The sequence below is a fragment of the Colossoma macropomum genome, unplaced genomic scaffold (assembly GCF_904425465.1).
Source record: "Colossoma macropomum unplaced genomic scaffold, Colossoma_macropomum, whole genome shotgun sequence".
In the NCBI taxonomy this organism is placed as follows: domain Eukaryota; kingdom Metazoa; phylum Chordata; class Actinopteri; order Characiformes; family Serrasalmidae; genus Colossoma; species Colossoma macropomum.
This window is the reverse complement of record NW_023494806.1, coordinates 32,607,489-32,624,430: the sequence shown is the minus strand read 5'-3', so window position 1 is coordinate 32,624,430 and position 16,942 is coordinate 32,607,489. Positions and strand designations below refer to the sequence as shown.

General features: G+C 39.4%; 2 long non-coding RNA genes across 2 annotated transcripts; both read right to left on the bottom strand.

The window, feature by feature from the left end:
- LOC118827250 lies at positions 1-8,160 on the bottom strand. The gene is made up of 3 exons (XR_005008853.1): positions 7,993-8,160; positions 283-387; positions 1-185 (listed from the first exon to the last, which is right to left on the bottom strand). It is a non-coding gene; the product is annotated as an uncharacterized LOC118827250 (long non-coding RNA).
- Positions 8,161-10,389: 2,229 nt separating this feature from the next.
- LOC118827248 lies at positions 10,390-11,313 on the bottom strand. Its single transcript, XR_005008851.1, has 2 exons — positions 11,186-11,313; positions 10,390-11,002 (listed from the first exon to the last, which is right to left on the bottom strand). It is a non-coding gene; the product is annotated as an uncharacterized LOC118827248 (long non-coding RNA).
- Positions 11,314-16,942: the final 5,629 nt, after the last annotated feature.

The following is a 16,942-nucleotide window of genomic DNA, read 5'->3' as shown; positions in this document are numbered from 1 at the left end:
CTTTTAATTTGTTTATTGGTTCAGCTGAGGAGACAACTTGGAACAGTGGTGAGTCTTCCTAGAAATGGCCAGCCTACCAAATGTCCTGCAAGAGCACAATGACGACTCATCCAGGAAGTCACAAAAGAACCCAGGTTGTATGGAACTGCAGGCCTTGCTCACCTCAGACAAGGTCAGTGTTCATTCTACCAGCAGAAAGAGAGTGGGTTAATATGGTCTCAGTGGGAGAGCTGCAAGCCGAAAGCCACTGCTAACCAAGAGGAACATAAAGTCTTTTCTCACATTTGGTGGTGGTGATGTGATGAGTCAGGATACTTTCCTGCTTTAGGGCCTGGGCAACTTGCCACAAATGACAGAACCATGAATTCTGCTCTGTACCAGAAAATCCTGCAGGAAAACAATCAGTCTGTGATCTGAAGCTCAAAAGCAATTGAGTTACGCAGCAAGACAACGATATATAGCAGAAGACCTCTGAATGGCTCAAAAGAAACCAAATAAGGTGGCCTAGTTAAAGTCCTGACTTAAACCCAATTGAGATGCTGGACCTTAAACGGGCAGTTTGTGCTCGAAAGCTCTCCGATGTGGCTAAATTAAAGCAATTTTGAAAAATAGTGGGCCAGAATTCCTCCACAGTGATGTGAAAGACCGATCTCCAGTTATAGGAAGCGATTGGTCGCAGCTGTTGCTGCTAAAGGCAGCACAACCAGTTATCAATTTGTTTGGTGGGTAAAACTTTTAGCCTTCAACAAATGAAATGATCATCTATAAACAATGTTTTGTGTTTCTTCATGTTTGTCTTATATTTAGTGTGTTTTATTTGCCTTTGTCTTATATTACATTTCGTATGAAGACCTGAAACCACTTAGTATGACAAATATACAAAAATACAGAAAATCAGGTGGGGGCAAATACTTTTTCACAGCACCATACTTGTGTGTTTGTTACAGGCTATGTTGTTTAAAACAAAGAACATGAAGGACTGTACTTGGCTAGACAGCTGCTGCTTTACAGAGTGCGTCTAGCGCAACCTCACATTATATCCAAATCCATGGTTTTTAAATACTTTACACTGGTAACATGCTTATCAGCCACTGGGTTAGCCTTTTCTCACATTGTACTCAATGTTTTATCCACCTTGAAATAAGCTCATGTTATAAACGCTCAATACACAGGAGAATGCCATGTTATTGTCTGTGATAAAAATGAAAAGATAACTCAGTAGAGCTACTAATACTACCACTGTACAAACAGTATAAAATAATTTTAACTAACTATAAATTCTGAGAGCCTCAGCCTGAAGCCTGCGTAACATGGGTACTATCCTGTCATATTTCCCTAATCAACATGTCTTTTTATAGATCTGCTTTTCTGCCTTTGGGCCTGGCTGCCTCGCCATCATAACATTAACAATAAATTCCACACTAAAGCAGTGAGCACTTCAGATTAATGTAAAAAACTGAAGACAGACGCAGTTCCAATACTTCTCTTTAGCATGCCTTTGCCCCACAACACACCACTCAGATGAGCAGAGAGGAGGACGGGAACAACGAGCAGCAGGTTATTCAAACAGAACACACCCCTTCACCCTCCGCTACGTTATCCTCCGTGAGTTAATTGTCTAGCCATGCAAACTTTGTATCGCAAAGCATTTTTTGAACATAAGTGAATGAGTAGTTGCTTTGTCTGGCCATAAACTTTGCTGTAATGCCTTTCTTTTTGTTGTTGTTAGCCATGTAGCATTTTGCATGCTAGCTAGAAAGCTACCAGAGGAGAGTGATGAAGTTGTATCAGCAGTCGTGTACAACAGGTGGAGTAGTTTGCAAACTAAAGCCCAGAAAATTGAATGTTAAGCCTTTGAAATGTTAGGCATTTTAAATTATCACTACAGCTTTTGGCTTTAGGCCCAATCCCACTTCACCCCTTAACCCCTACCACCTAGCCCTCCATTTTGCGTGTTCATGTCTAGGGGTAGGGTGACCCGATTTTTGTTGAGATGGAGGGGTAGGGTGAAGTGTTAGTGCTACACAGCCCTACAAACGGAGGTTTTTCAGAGGCCCACTCCAAACAGAGTAATATGGGAAAAAAGCAAGATGGCAGCGCAAGAGGCCAAAGAAACCCACAAATGTAAGTATATTATCCATTAAAACATGATGATAATCACTGTTTTATTTTAGTTTCATGTTGTTTCAATGTATTATGCTGCTTTTCATAACAAGAATAAAAATTACAAACAGTACTCTGATGTCTTGGAAGCTAGCTAGCTAAATTTTCTCATTCCACCTTAAAAGGTGCAGCAGTTACATTCTGGCACCTCAGGCCTCAAGAAGCTGGTGAATAGCTGACTTCAGTTTTATATCCCTGAAGAATTAGGGGTGGGTGATAATAAATAATTGCCCCTCCCCCCTTTAAAGGCATATTATTCCCTAAATGTAACTAAAGCCCCGCAGTGAGGAGCTGAACTTTACCCTCCTCTGCTGTCACTGCAGACTGGCAGGGTCGCCTACAGAGCAACGTTAGTAGCTGTTAATGAAGCAATGTTCTTTTTATTTGAGGATCCCATTTCAACCACTACAACTTGTAACTCAGTTCCGAGGGGCAAGGTGACACTCAAAAACAATGGGTAGAGGTAAAAATAAGAAATAGGATTGGGCCTAAAGTTGAAAAGGTACATGTATGGAGTTGTGAGGCAAAATGGTCCCTGAAGAAAACTTGTGTTTTCAAATTTATCACTATTTTCCCATCATCGATTTTACATATAAAACTCAGAAGACATGTGTAGGTTCACTGGTGGGTTTAGATAGTAAATAAAATGGCTATATTTGTGTTGTAGTCATGGTGACCCCTGGTTCCTATCACCACCACTGTACAGAAATTCCTCTACAATGAACCATTACCTAAAATTGGTAGAATTGCCATTTAACACTTTCAAATAAATAATATAAACTTTGTAACAGAATAGCAAAATAACTGTGACTAGCAATTGAATTGTCCTCCAAGAAATTCAAAGAGAATTTAAGCCTATAAACTACAAGAAACACTCCAACTGGATTATATTTAAAAACCTGAAGTACTGAGGACTGCAAGTCAAAGAACAAGGCTGACCCCTAGTGGGTACCAGGAGAAATTACATCCTCATCAACTAAAATAAAACCCCCATATATTTAGGCTGTAGAACATGAGAGTGTGTGTAACTGTATGTAATGCATGTGATAACCCACTTGGATCCCAGGTTTACTGCACATATTGCCTATAAGGAAAGGGGTCCCGATTGCCAGCCCATTGTTAACCCATGTGGGGCCCACATGGACATATTGGGTGGGTTATCACAAATAACATAAAGACTGTGGTTTGGTCCTGGGCACGAACTGAAGATACTTTATAGTAGATCATCACAGGCATAATGTTATTCATGACAACACACAACCTCAAGTGTTGTATCAACAGATATGTATAACAGATTGAGTAGTTTGCAACCTACTAAGTCCCAGCAAATTGAATGTTATGGTTTTTAAATAGTACGTATTTTAAATTAGTTTATTGCTCTAGCTTATAAACAGCTTTGTTCATTATATGTTAGGTTTAAAAAGCGTCAGATCGCAACAATACTGATCTAATAAACTTCACTTGATCTAAGAAAGTTATGGAACATTTTGTTAAATTCAGACACTAATTCTTTACACCTCAGAAAAATGTATTTATGTTGTTTTTCCTCAGTAAATGACTTATATTATATTATATAATAATATTATATAATAATATTAAATGAACTAGAAACATTTCCTGAATTAAATGCAGAGTAATTGTGCAGCTTAGGCAATGAACAGACAGTTGCTAGGGTGTTGCCAGGCAGTTACTATGGTTTTTGTTAGGCTGTGGTTAGATGGTTGCTAGGGTGTCACTATGTGTTGATATGCTATCCCATGTGGTTGCGATGATATCTCAAGTGGTTTCCTGGTGCTTACTAGGTTTTTGCTAAGGTCCTCCAGGTGGCTGCTATGGTATCCCAGGTGGTTCCTAGGGGTGGCTTGGGGGGTGCTATATGGTTGCTATAGTATATCACATGATTGGTTGTTGCTCATTGACTTGTACCATGATGATTTAAGTTTTAATATTATTAAAAGTATAAAAATATAAAAATTATTAATATTATGAAAAGACATGAAAATATGCATACATATACGCTGTATTGCCAAAAGTATTTACTCACCCATCCAAATAATTGAATTCAGGTGTTCCAATCACTTCCATGGCCACAGGTGTATAAAACCAAGCACCTAGGCATGCAGACTGCTTCTTCAAACATTTGTGAAAGAATGGGTCGCTCTCAAGAGCACAGTGAATTCCAGCGTGGTACCGTGATAAGATGCTACCTGTGCTACAAGTCCAGTTGTGAAATTTCCTTGCTACTAAATATTCCACAGTCAACTGTCAGTGTTATTATAACAAACTGGAAGCGATTGGGAATGACAGCAACTCAGCCACAAAGTGGTAGACCGACAATGACAGAAAATGACAGAGCGGGGTCAGTGAATACTGAGGCGCATAGTGCGCAGAGGTCGCCAACTTTCTGCAGAGTCAAACGCTACAGACCTCCAAACTTCATGTGGCCTTCAGATTAGCTCAAGAACAGCGTGGAGAGCTTCATGGAATGGGTTTCCATGGCCAAGCAGCTGCATCCAAGGCTTACATCACCAAGCGCAATGCAAAGCGTCGAATGCAGTGGTGTAAAGCGCCACCACTGGACTCTAGAGCAGTGGAGATGTGTTCTCTGGAGTGACGAATCACGCTTCTCTGTCTGGCAATCCGATGGATGAGTCTGGATTTGGCGGTTGCCAGGAGAATGGTACTTGCCTGACTACATTGTGTCAAGTGTAAAGTTTGGTGGAGGGGGATTATGGTGTGGGGTTGTTTTTCAGGAGTTAGGCTCGGCCCCTTAGTTCCAGTGAAAGGAACTCTTAATGCTTCAGCAGACCAAGAGATTTTGGACAATTTCATGCTCCCAACTTTGTGGGAACAGTTTGGGGATGGCCCCTTCCTGTTCCAACATGACTGTGCACCAGTGCACAAAGCAAGGTCCATAAAGATATGGATGAGCAGGTTTGGTGTGGAAGAACTTGACTGGCCTGCATAGTGTCCTGACCTCAACCCGAGAGAACACCTTTGGGATGCATTAGAGCGGAGACTGCGAGCCAGGCCTTCTCGTCCAACATCAGTGTCTGACCTCACAAATGTGCTTCTGGAAGAATGGTAAAAAATTCCCATAAACACTCCTAAACCTTGTGGAAAGCCTTCCCAGAAGAGTTGAAGCTGTTATAGCCGCAAAGGGTGGGCCGACATCATATTAAACCCTCTGGATTAAGAATGGGATGTCACTCAAGTTCATATGCCTGCGAAGGCAGACGAGCGAATATTTTTGGCAATATAGTGTACAAAATACGTAACCATATGTAGGTCATTAACTGTAGTCTGATGTGAAATGCTTATAGAGTAACTGCTTAATACCTGACACTGTTTTATGACAGTTTTGAGATAAAGGTTTTTTAAAAATGCCTTTATGGTGGAGAAGCACATGCAGGGACCTGTGAAGGAAAACATCCCCATAGAAATTTGTCAGTATTTTACCATCATCAACGTTACGGATAAAACTCAGAAGCCATGTGAAGGTTCTCGGGTGGTTTTGGACAGTAAATAAAATGGCTATATTTGTGTTGTAACCCTGGTTCCCATCACCACCACTGTAAAGAAACAATTTAGAGTCTCTACAATCAACCATTTCACAAAATAAAACAATCTGAAAGACTTTGTTTACAACTCATTGATTAAGTTATGTATAAATATTTTAAAAAAAGTGAACTGCCCTTTAACATACATACATACATACATCATCTAAACCGCTTATCCTTCTGGGTCGCGGTGGGGTGCTGGAGCCTATGCCAGCTGTCATTGGGCGGAAGGCAGGATACACCCTGGACAGGTCGCCAGTCCATCGCAGGGCAGTGCCCTTTAACAATATTAAATAAATAATATGAAGTTTGTAACAAAATAGCAAAATTACTGAGATCAGGAATTTAATTGCCCTCCAAGAAATTCAAAGGGAATTTAAGCCTAGAAACTACAAGAAACCCACAACTGGATTATATTTACTAAACTTGTCATCCATCCCTCCGATTCAGACTCTCCCAGGGACTCCATTTCCCAGAACCCTCTGGGAGATCACATGACTGTAGAACCTCTGCAATCCACCAATCACCGTTCTAAATCACCTGAACACTGATATGTTTCACCTGCTCTGTTTGTCATGTGACTAGTTCAGTTTAGTTTAAAAGCCCGGGCTTTAACTTAGTTTCTTTGTGAGGTATTGCTTCTCCTAGTAGAGCTACTGAGCGGTTCCTGTTTGCTGTTGTTTGCCATTTTTTGTGTTTGACCCCTGTTTCTGGATTTTCTGACTACTTTGGCCTTTTTTGGATCTGGTTGCCTTTGTTATGTCCTTTTTTGTCTTTTGGCTCTATTGGATTTGACCTATGTCTGTTCACTGACTACGATTCATGTTAACCCTTTACAAGTAAACCCTGATTTCAGATTTTTTACGTTACAGGTTGTAAGATCACACAAATGGAAAAGATCAGACATGACTTGTTTTCACATCAGAAATTTCTGCAGTTTTAAGCACACCTGAGTTTAGTTGAGTCATTGTCATTTTTAGGATAAAAATGATTTTTTTAAGGCTCACAGCGAGAGCTAGACTAGAATCCCTTTTCTGCATGCTGATCTGTGCTGAGTTTAATAAAACCGAGTTATGGAGTTACATTTTATTGTCTCTGAGTTTCTCCGGGACCACCCTATGCCACAATATTGAAAGGTACACATTCAATAGCTTTGATATAAGCACTGAGTTTAAATCAAGTCAAACACAAATCATCATAAAGAGAGCTGGACCTGCTACAATTAAGTCTCTTTGCATACATTTGTTTTAGACCAATAGCAAAGCATTTAACAGAACGCAAAGCCATTTGGAGCTGAGACAGGCCCATCTGGAGTTAAGTCCCTCCTTTTTGGAGTTGGTCCAGCCTGCAGGAAACTGGTAGCTCAGTGGCGTCTCATTCAGTGTAGTGTCATGTTGTTGTAGAATTTTTTTTTACATTGCTACGGTCTCTACAAACATGCCTTAACATAGTATGAAGTATGAAAAGTATGAAATAGTGAAGCCAGGCTAACCATGATAGCTGACATTCAAAAAGTATTTCTCGCTCCCGAGTGGCGCAACCGTCTAAGCGTTGGCCCTGTCATCAGGAGATCGCGAGTTCGATCCCTGGTGATGCTACAGCCAAGAGAGCACAACTGACCTCGCTCTCTGTGGGTGGGTGGGATGGCTGCCCTTCTCCCCCCATCACTCACTAAGCGCGATGCTAGTCAGCGCAGGCGTCTGTTAGCTGACGTAACAGATCTGGCGGTTGGCGCTTTCCTCCGAGCACGTTCGGCTGTCCAATGACGTTGCGTGAGCGGCAGCTCGAAAAGATCCGGTGGAAGCCTGTGTTAGCCTTCACCCTCCTAGCGTTGACAGCATCGTGTGATTGGGGGAGTCCTAACTAGCGGGGTGGAATTGGAGACGACTAAATTGGGGAGAAAATCGGGGTAAAAATAAATAAAAAAAAAGTATTTCTCTGTTCTCAATGTTACCTCGACAAGCCAACCACTGTGTCTCAATTCGCATAGTCCTGAAAAGGCTGAACTGAAATGAGATGGTCTACTCTGTGGCGAATTTCCTATTTGTGTCACAGCACCACTGTTCCCGCCCTTACTGGTGCGTCATGAAACTTCGCTCTTCTCAAGTTATTTGAAAGTTCTTTAAAGACGGAACCAGAAACTTTAAAAAACATTTTTTTTTATTTATTAGAGCTGGAGAGTGTTAGCATAAGTTTTGCTTCAGACCACATTGGGTTTTTTAACATCTGTATCTTTAGCTATTTGAATCAGTTTAAACCAAATACTTACATTTAAAAGTGTCTCCTCAGCCGCCGTTCACTCCTCTGCTGACACTGCCATGTTCTTGAATCTTTGCCGGCACGCAACGGACCTCGGGATATGTTGGCTGGCAAAGGATCCACCCGTTGTCATGGAAAAGAAGGACACATTTCTTGCCCACATATGAAGGAGCTTCGAAATGGGACAGCCTAGTTGTGCCCCTGTGCCTTCAAATGCAGCCTCCAAAGGACGCAGCCCCTGAACTGGGACACAGCGAACATGTTTCCACCTCGTGTAGAGAAGAGAAAATAATTTACCTTGTGTTGGAGACGATGAGGCATCTCATCTAACATTAAACTGTCAGCATTGGCTTATCTTCTGATTCAAACCACAGTGGTTAAAAGAGTTCCCTTTACATTTAAATGAACAAGGATGTTTGTTTTTGAATAAAGAACATCATGGGTGTCCACATATGGTAAGTTCTGTTCATAAAGGTGTTGCTGATATGCTTCTTCTTGAAGGAGCGTTCTAAAAAGCATTACTTTTTAAGCCAATATGAAGATGGCGAGGTCCACCAAGCGAGGATGGACAGAATCAGATCAGATTAGCTATGAATAATTAGGAAGTAATATTGGAATTAAATAATCATGTCCTGATTTATAATGGGTGTCACCAATTTTCTGAGAAGAAACCGTCACTCTAGGCCTTCTGGAAGTTCTAGATACATCACTGACTGCAATTACCACTGGTAGTCTAACCAGGTTTCAGTCAGTTGTAGTGGTGGGAAGTTTGAATCATTTTACTGAACCAGTAAAACTAGAAAGCTAACATGCTAACAGGCCAGTAATATTCAAATACAGAATTTAAATTCCGAATATTTGCTTCAGGACTAAGTTAAAAACTGCCACATGAATATTTGTTCAAACCTTCAGATATCCACGTTTATGTAGGGGTTTGGCTCTTTTGAGTTTTCAGCAGAACATATTAGAAACTGGCACATCTAACCAGTTCAACTGAGTGAACATGAACAGTTTTCCAAAGTACTACTAAGAAAATGCAGCTTTATTTAACACAGCAGCATGACACTTTCTTATGCAGTGCCATCTGAGGGCTCAAAGGCACATTCAGCAGTGGTTTCCAGCCTTGCCCCACACGGACTGAGATTTCTATGGATTCCCTGGATCGTTTCACAATATTATGTATGGTAGTTGGTAAAAGACCTAAACTCTTTACACTCTTGCATTGACAAATGTTCTTTCTGAACTGTTTGACAATTCTTTAATGAAGTTTGGCACAAAGTGGTGAGCCATGACCCACCTTCGCTTGCAAAGTCTGAGCCCTTGGTGGATGTTCCTTTTATACCCAATCATGATACCCTCATCTGTTACCAGTTCACCTGCTTATTCTGGAATGTTACAAAATAGTGTAACCTGGATACTGTATTAACTTTTCAGTCTTATTTTGCTCCTGTCCCAAATTTTTTTTGAGGGTGTCACAGGCGTCAAATTCAATATTTGTTTATATTTACAAAATACATTTAAGTTGCTTAGCCAAAACATTAAAAGTCATTTCTTATTTTATGAAAAGTTATATTTCTCACGTAATTTGGCAGTTAAATAAATATTCAAAAGAATTGAAAAGTCACAGATTCTTGTTTTTTTATAGGATTTGAAAAATCTCCCAACTTTTCTGGAAATGGGGTTTGCAGCCATGTATCTATCATGTGAGCTTGGGCACATTGCAAGAATTTCAAATGTTAAAACTGAGAAATTTCATTGTTTTTTGAAAAATATAAGCCTGTTTGGAATTTGATGCCAACAACACTTTTTCCAAAAAAGTTGGAACAGAGGCAAGAACTGAGTGTTTGAGGAGAAATGAGATTACAGATAAACACACAATACCCACCGGTAAAGTGCCCCCTGCTGGTCTGCTGTGGTGTTACATATTTTGGGGCATTTCATGGGTTTCTAGTTTCAAAAGTTCAAGTTCATTTTAGATCTAATTGACAAGCCAGTAGAAAGAAAATAATTGAAACCTTAACCGTTCTTTCAATTTGATTTAATAATGAGACATTTCATGGTGTACATGTTATGGGATGTATGTTTAAACCTAACTAGCCCTAACAAGGGTGAGCAACACGTCAAAATTACTTTTTGTCATTTGGCCAGGAGTGCCCAGACTTTTGCACAGCACTGTATACGCATACCTTTTGTGTTCAACTTGTTCTGAATATAGTTTGTTATTGGTGTATTGGACTACGAAAGACATGGTTTTTCGCTTTAACCATGTTTTTCAGGTAAAGTGGGGCAGTGCTTTAAGTCCATTTAACCACATTTTACTATATTAACACCAGTAGCATTTTCAGTAAAGAATCCTTCAGTAAGCCTAAATGTCACGTTATAAATATAGAACTGAATTAAAGACACATTTGCAGTTTGCATGAAATCACTTTTTTAATTGTTGTGAAACATGTTAGACATTTCAAATTTTGCTGAATAAACAGGCAGATTCTGAGAACAAGTTTGATGTGATGATTGTTGGATATCAGTGTTCACAGATTTCCTAAACAAAAAGCCCACTCTACCCAAACAATGGCATCACTAGTCTAACATTGCTAACATTTAGATGTTGTTTCACAGAGATGTTCAGCTGGCAATATATTGGAAGAACAGAGTGCCTGTGCTCACGGAGCACTGTGCATTATAAGACCCACTTAACACTACGCCTGAACAGGCGCCCAGGGAGGTATTAGCTCCGCTAGAGTTTACTCTCCACACCACCGTCCTTATGGTTGATCCGGGGTAGCAGCTGGAGAAGCTTAACACTCTACTATAACTGGGGTTGACTGTGCCTCTAATGGTCTCGGTGTTGAGGGAATAGCCGTTGCAGGTCACCTGGACGTACGTGTTGACAGCGGTGCTTGGCAGGTTACTGGCCCGGATGCTCGACACACGGACAGCAGCATCACTTAACAACGCATGAGATACCAGGACCAAGAAGGCGAGGTATATCAGACGAGGAGAGAAGGCCATGGTTTCGTCTGTGAAGAACAAGAAGATAAAATAAGATGAATCTTTAAAATCAAAAGTAATTTTTTCAAGTTGCAGTAAAGAATTGCCAGTTATTTCTCTTGTGAAAGAGCTCATTGTCTAAGGATCAATCAGCAAAGGAGAAATACAGGAGCCTGCAATGAGAAGCCACCAAGATAAGAGTTAAAGCCTACATTTGAATTTGAAGGCTGGAGTTTTGGAGCTCTGGATGAATGGACGAGTTGCAGCTCTTGGTGAGCAGCTTAGCTCAGTCCCAATTTAAAGAAGATCTGTTCCCAAGCCAACCTTGAGCTTATCTACAGTTAACCTAGTCTGATGTATTTCAGCCAATAAGAATGGCTCTGGGTGAATTAGAGTAAATATGCACTAAAACTCAGATATGAAACTAGATATCTCCTGTATTCAGGAAAAGTGTCAATTTTCTTTTTATGGGAAATGGGGCATCTGTTGTATGGAAATACGTGCGGATTACAAATGGAACTCAGCCATCTGACTAACAAATCCAGTGTGTGCAATACTAACAGGCAGCATGTGTGCTGACCATGAAAACCGTGTCATTAGAGGGTTGGACATGCCTGAAACTTTGCCTTCATCTCCTGGGTTGTAAAGGTATCATGAAGCTTAATTACACTCAGAATGAGGAACAGAGCTGAAGATGATTCTAAAATAATTGAAAAGCTGTTTATCATCAAGAACGAGGTTCTAATAAAATAAAAAGGCACATTATAGACCCCATTTAAGACTTTTTTTATGATATACACTGTTGGGAGTGGGCTTTGCACTTGTATTGGTATATGCCTAATTGTAGTATATTATTTATCATTTAATAAGTTCTTGGTCTCAAAGTACTTGGAACGCTGAATAATTCATCTACAAACATGCTTTAGTGTCTGTTTAAGAATGTTTAAAGTCCCAGGGAACATTTTTAAAATATTAAAAATGTGTATGATAATAAAATTTAAAAGTGCTGTATTAAATTTCCCATCATCTGGGCGTGACAGCCAACAGTGCAAGCCTTTCAGCCTGCTACACCATCCTCTAAAAACATTATCCAGCTTTTATACGTTGAGGAAGGTGAGGTTCTTATTGACTTTACTGGTGTGGCTGATGGACGAAAAGATGTTCTCGCTAGCTCAGTTATGTTTTCTAGGTTAGCTTTCGCTTGGTGGTTAGCTTTCTCACCAAATCAACACAGAGATTGTAGAGGAGTACCGTTTTTTTAAGATAGGTCGGGGGAGGGGGTACACAATTTGATGCCTGCAACATACTCAGAAAAGTTGACACTTTTTAATCATTTGGGACCCGAGGATACTAACTGTTGCAGTTTTGTTTCAGCAAGACAATACCAGGCCTCATTCTGAATGAGCTATAGCAGCTTGGCTTTGTAGACCCAGAGTGCGTATGCTTGTCTGACCTACCTGCAGTCCAGATCTGTCTCCTATTGAAGTGAATGGTGCATCATGAAGATGAAAATCGGACAACGACAACAATACACTGTTGAGCAGCTGAAGATTTGTAACAAGCAAGAATGGGCAAAATTTCCACTTGCAAAACTGCAACAATTAGTATCCTCAGTTCCCAAATGATTAAAAAGTGTAATTGAAAGGAAAGGTGGTGTAACACAGTGGTAAACATGCCTCTGTCCCAACTTTTGAGTGTGTTACAGGCATCAAATTCTATATTTGTTTATATTTGCAAAATACAAAGTCATTACTTTGCACTTTTGTCAGTTAAATGAAGGTTCAAGAGAATTAACAAATCTTAGGCAATAAATCTTAGGAATTAACATTTTAGGCAATGTCCCAATGTCTGGAAATGGGGGTTGTAGTACGTGCTGCCATGTATCCATAAAGTGTAATTGGCCACGTTGCAAGAATTTATTTAACATTGATGAGAGCTGTAGCATCTGGTGGACTGAGAGAAGAAACACATGGTAGTCCAACGCAAACGTAAAGTAGGCTTCTTCCTCATGGTCAAATAATAAATAGTACTAATAGGACAAATAGTACTAATATTACTATTATTAATACTGATACTAATGATAGAAATGTATTAATAGAAAGATATAATAAAGCAAGCCCAAGATTAAAGGTTAAAACGATCATAAAATTAAATAAAAATGTAAATATAACACACTGGCCCTTATCCATCAAAGTCTAATCATAAAATGCACATGCAAGTGTACATTGTACAGTCAACCTCAAGTGTGATAGGACTGTGTGTAACTTTAAGCATAATAGTTTAACAACCTGAAAGAAATGGTAATTTTGCAGTTAATATAAATAACAAGAATAAAAATAGAAAATACCAATAATACTAATAAGTTTTGCATGTGGCAAAACAGTGCAAACGTAGATGTACTTATTTTACATGCACATTGGTATAAACAAATGCTGCAACTATTCCATATTCCATTTAAAGACACATTACACTGTGCTTTTGTTTTATACTACAGACTCCACTCCACTCCACCAAAATAAACCATACAAAACACAGTTATTGCAGAAGCTGCAATAATACAGCATTTAAATACAACTGTTTGGATGCAGTGTAAAATATTAATAAAAACAGAATGCAGTGATGTGCAAATCAATTCAATCTTCTATTTTATTGGCAATACTACAAAGACAACATATCAAATGTGGAAACTGAGTAATTTTATTGTTTTTTCAAAAATATATGCCCATTTTTAATTTGATGGCAGCAACACATTCCAAAAAAAGTTGGGACAGGGTCAACAAAAGGCTGGTAAAGTGTAATGCTAAAAAAAACACCCGGTGGTTAAATGGCAACAGGTCAATAACATGACTGGGTATAAAAAGTACTTCCCAGAGAGGCTGAGTCTTTCAGAAGTAAAGATGAAGAGGGGTTCACCACTCTGTGAAAGACTGCATGATCAAATAGTGCAACAATTCAAGAATAATGTTTCTAAACATAAAATAGCAAAGAACTTTTGCTTTTCATCATCTATGGTACAAAATTCAGAGAATCCAGAGAAATCTGTGTTTGCAAGGGACAATGCCGAAAACCAATATTGGCTGGCCATGATCTTTGGGCCCTCAGGCGGCACTGCATTAAAAACAGACATAATTCCGTAGTCGAAATCACTGCATGGGCTCAAGAACACTTCTGAAAACCATTGTGAATACAGTTCATCACTGCATTCACAAATTCAAGTTAAAACTCTAACATGCAAAGAAGGAACCATTCATAATCTAAATCCAGAATCACCGCCGCCTTCTCTGGGCCCAAACTCGTTTAAGAAGGCGAAGTAGAAAAATGTGTTGTGGTCCGATGAATCAAACTTTGAAATTCTTTTTGGAAATCATGGACGCTGTGTCCTCTGGGCTAAAGACCACTGAGTTTGTAATCAGTTTGTAATCAGTGCACAGCAAAGTGCAGTATTCATGATGGTATTAGGTGGCATTTGTGCATATGGCATGGGTGACTTGCACATCTGTGAAGGCACCATTAATGCTGAGCAATATATACATATTTTGGAAACCTATGCTGCCATCCAGACAACGTCTTTTTTAGGGAAGTCCTTGCTTATTTCAGCAAGACAGTGTCAAACCACATTTTGCATGTAGTACGACAGCATGGCTCCACAGTAAAAGAGTCTGGGTACTAAATAGGCCTGCCTGCAGTCCAGACCTGTCACCACTGAAAACATTATGCATTATGAAACGGAAAATATGACAAAGGAGACCCAGAACTGCTGAGCAGATGAAATCCTATATGAAGCAAGAATGGAAAAACATTTCACTTTTAAAACAGCAGTTGGTCTCCTCAGTTCCCAAACACTCACAGAATGTTGTTAAAAGAAGAGGTCATGCAACAGTGGTAAACATGCCCTCATGCCAACTTTTTTGAAATATGTTTCTGGCATCAAATTCAACATATATTATATGTTATATATTATGTATATTATTTAAAAACAACTACATTTTTCTATTTCAATATTTGATTGTCTCTGCACTGTTTTCAATGAAATATAGGGTGTACATTATTTGCATATGCATTTTATGCACCTTTGATGAAAAAGGCAAGTAAGCTTGAGTGAGAGAACACTAAAATGTACATATAGAGTCATTAAACAGAGGCTGTTATGTTAGAGAAAAGGCAAGCAAAAAGAGGTTTTCAAACTGAAGTACTGTAACATTGTGACACCTGGTGCTGGCATACCGTGGCTTGACTTATGGGTCTGGGCAGTTGCCCAGTGCATTGCCCAACACGACATTCACCCCAAGGCCACACAGGCAATCGGCAGCATTGCTGAGCATCATGTGAGACGTCGACATCTGGATGATAAGTTATATCAGATGGAAAAAAACACCATGATTTTGTCTGAGAAGATTAAAGGTGTTGATGTGGATTACTTATTTGATGACTATGAGAAATCAATGAAATAAAAAAAATATAGAGATAGTACAGTATGTTTGACAAAGGAAGAAGAAAGAAGGTAAGCTAAAAATGTTGCTGATGGAGAACAACAGATGGAGAACGTGTTGTTTTGGAGGTTTAGGATGCCTTGCTTTGTGTTATATTTCTCCACAATAGAAAAAACCCTTAAAATCTAAAATAAAAAACAAACAAATGAACTACATTCTGCTTAGCTGAGCCAAACATCCAATCTATATGCCAAACATGACCTTAGCTGACCCAGTCTCTGTATTTTGAAAAGTAGGAATTGTTTTGGATGGAACAAGGTAGATCCTTTTTACATACCAAAAACAGTCATAATTCATTTTTACATGACCAGTTTTCAATTAAAAAAAGTAAGTAAACTTTTTCAAACAGACTGTTTTGGTCACTGTGTTTTTACGACTAATATATGTAAACGACCTCAACACTCCTTCAGCCTGAGTGGACAGGGCTAATCTGCTGTAGCACAGAGGTAAATGAGGTTATGGATAAAGCTCAGATAAAACACAGACAGAATTGTCAAACAGGGTTGTTTTTTTTTTTAATTTGGCCATGAACAAACAGCAACAGCCTTGCCCTCCTTTTTCTGCACGTAACAGAGCGAGAAGAATGTGGTTCTCCTTTCTCTTGAGTCTGGAACCCATAGACATCACCAGACGCTGGATTCTTGATCTGGCCAGCTGCTGTGAATGTATTTTCCTCACCAGGGACAGAATTCTTGTCATCCACCACAGTTCTTTGCCGTGGTCTTCTGGGCCTTTTGGTGTTTCTGATCTCACTGGCGTTCTTTCTTTTTAAGAATGTGCCAAATATTTGATTTGGCCATACTCAATGCTGTTAAGTAATGTTATTATTTCTCTGATGGGTTCAGTTAAATTTTTCAGCCTGCTCCACTGGAAATGGAACCCTTTAAACTTCAGTTTGAGAGTTAACAGCAACAGATTTCAAATGCAAATGCCACATTTCACATCAACTAGAATTTGCTTACTTGTAAGAGAAATAATGAGAGGATAACACACACCTGGCCATGGAACAGTTGAGTAGCCCATTGTCCAGTTACTTTTGAGCTCCTAAACATGGGGGCCTATGGTATGAGAATGGCTGTAATTGCTACACCACCCAATTTGGATGGAATTACCCTCAAAGTAAAGCTAAAAATGTGCACCTTAAAATCATATTTAATTTCAACTCTGATATGCTTTAGCAACAGTGGTCAACACATGGTCTTAGTTAGGGTTGAGGAGCTTTGAAAAGAAGTGAAAGATTTTTGTAAATGATTTTTTTTTCACCATTTTCTTCTGTTGGATTTGAGCTGACCGGGACTAAATTTGGCGTAGGTCTCCCGTTTAGAGCTAGCAATATGTATACATCAGCTACTCTTGTTCTTCTCCCTCCCATAAAGTGACTGATCTTCCACTGCTCTGAGTCCCAGACAAAACTCCTAGCAAGTAGGTTATTTAAGCTTTTTCAAATTTGTTTCTAAAACACTTTACAATACCGTTTCC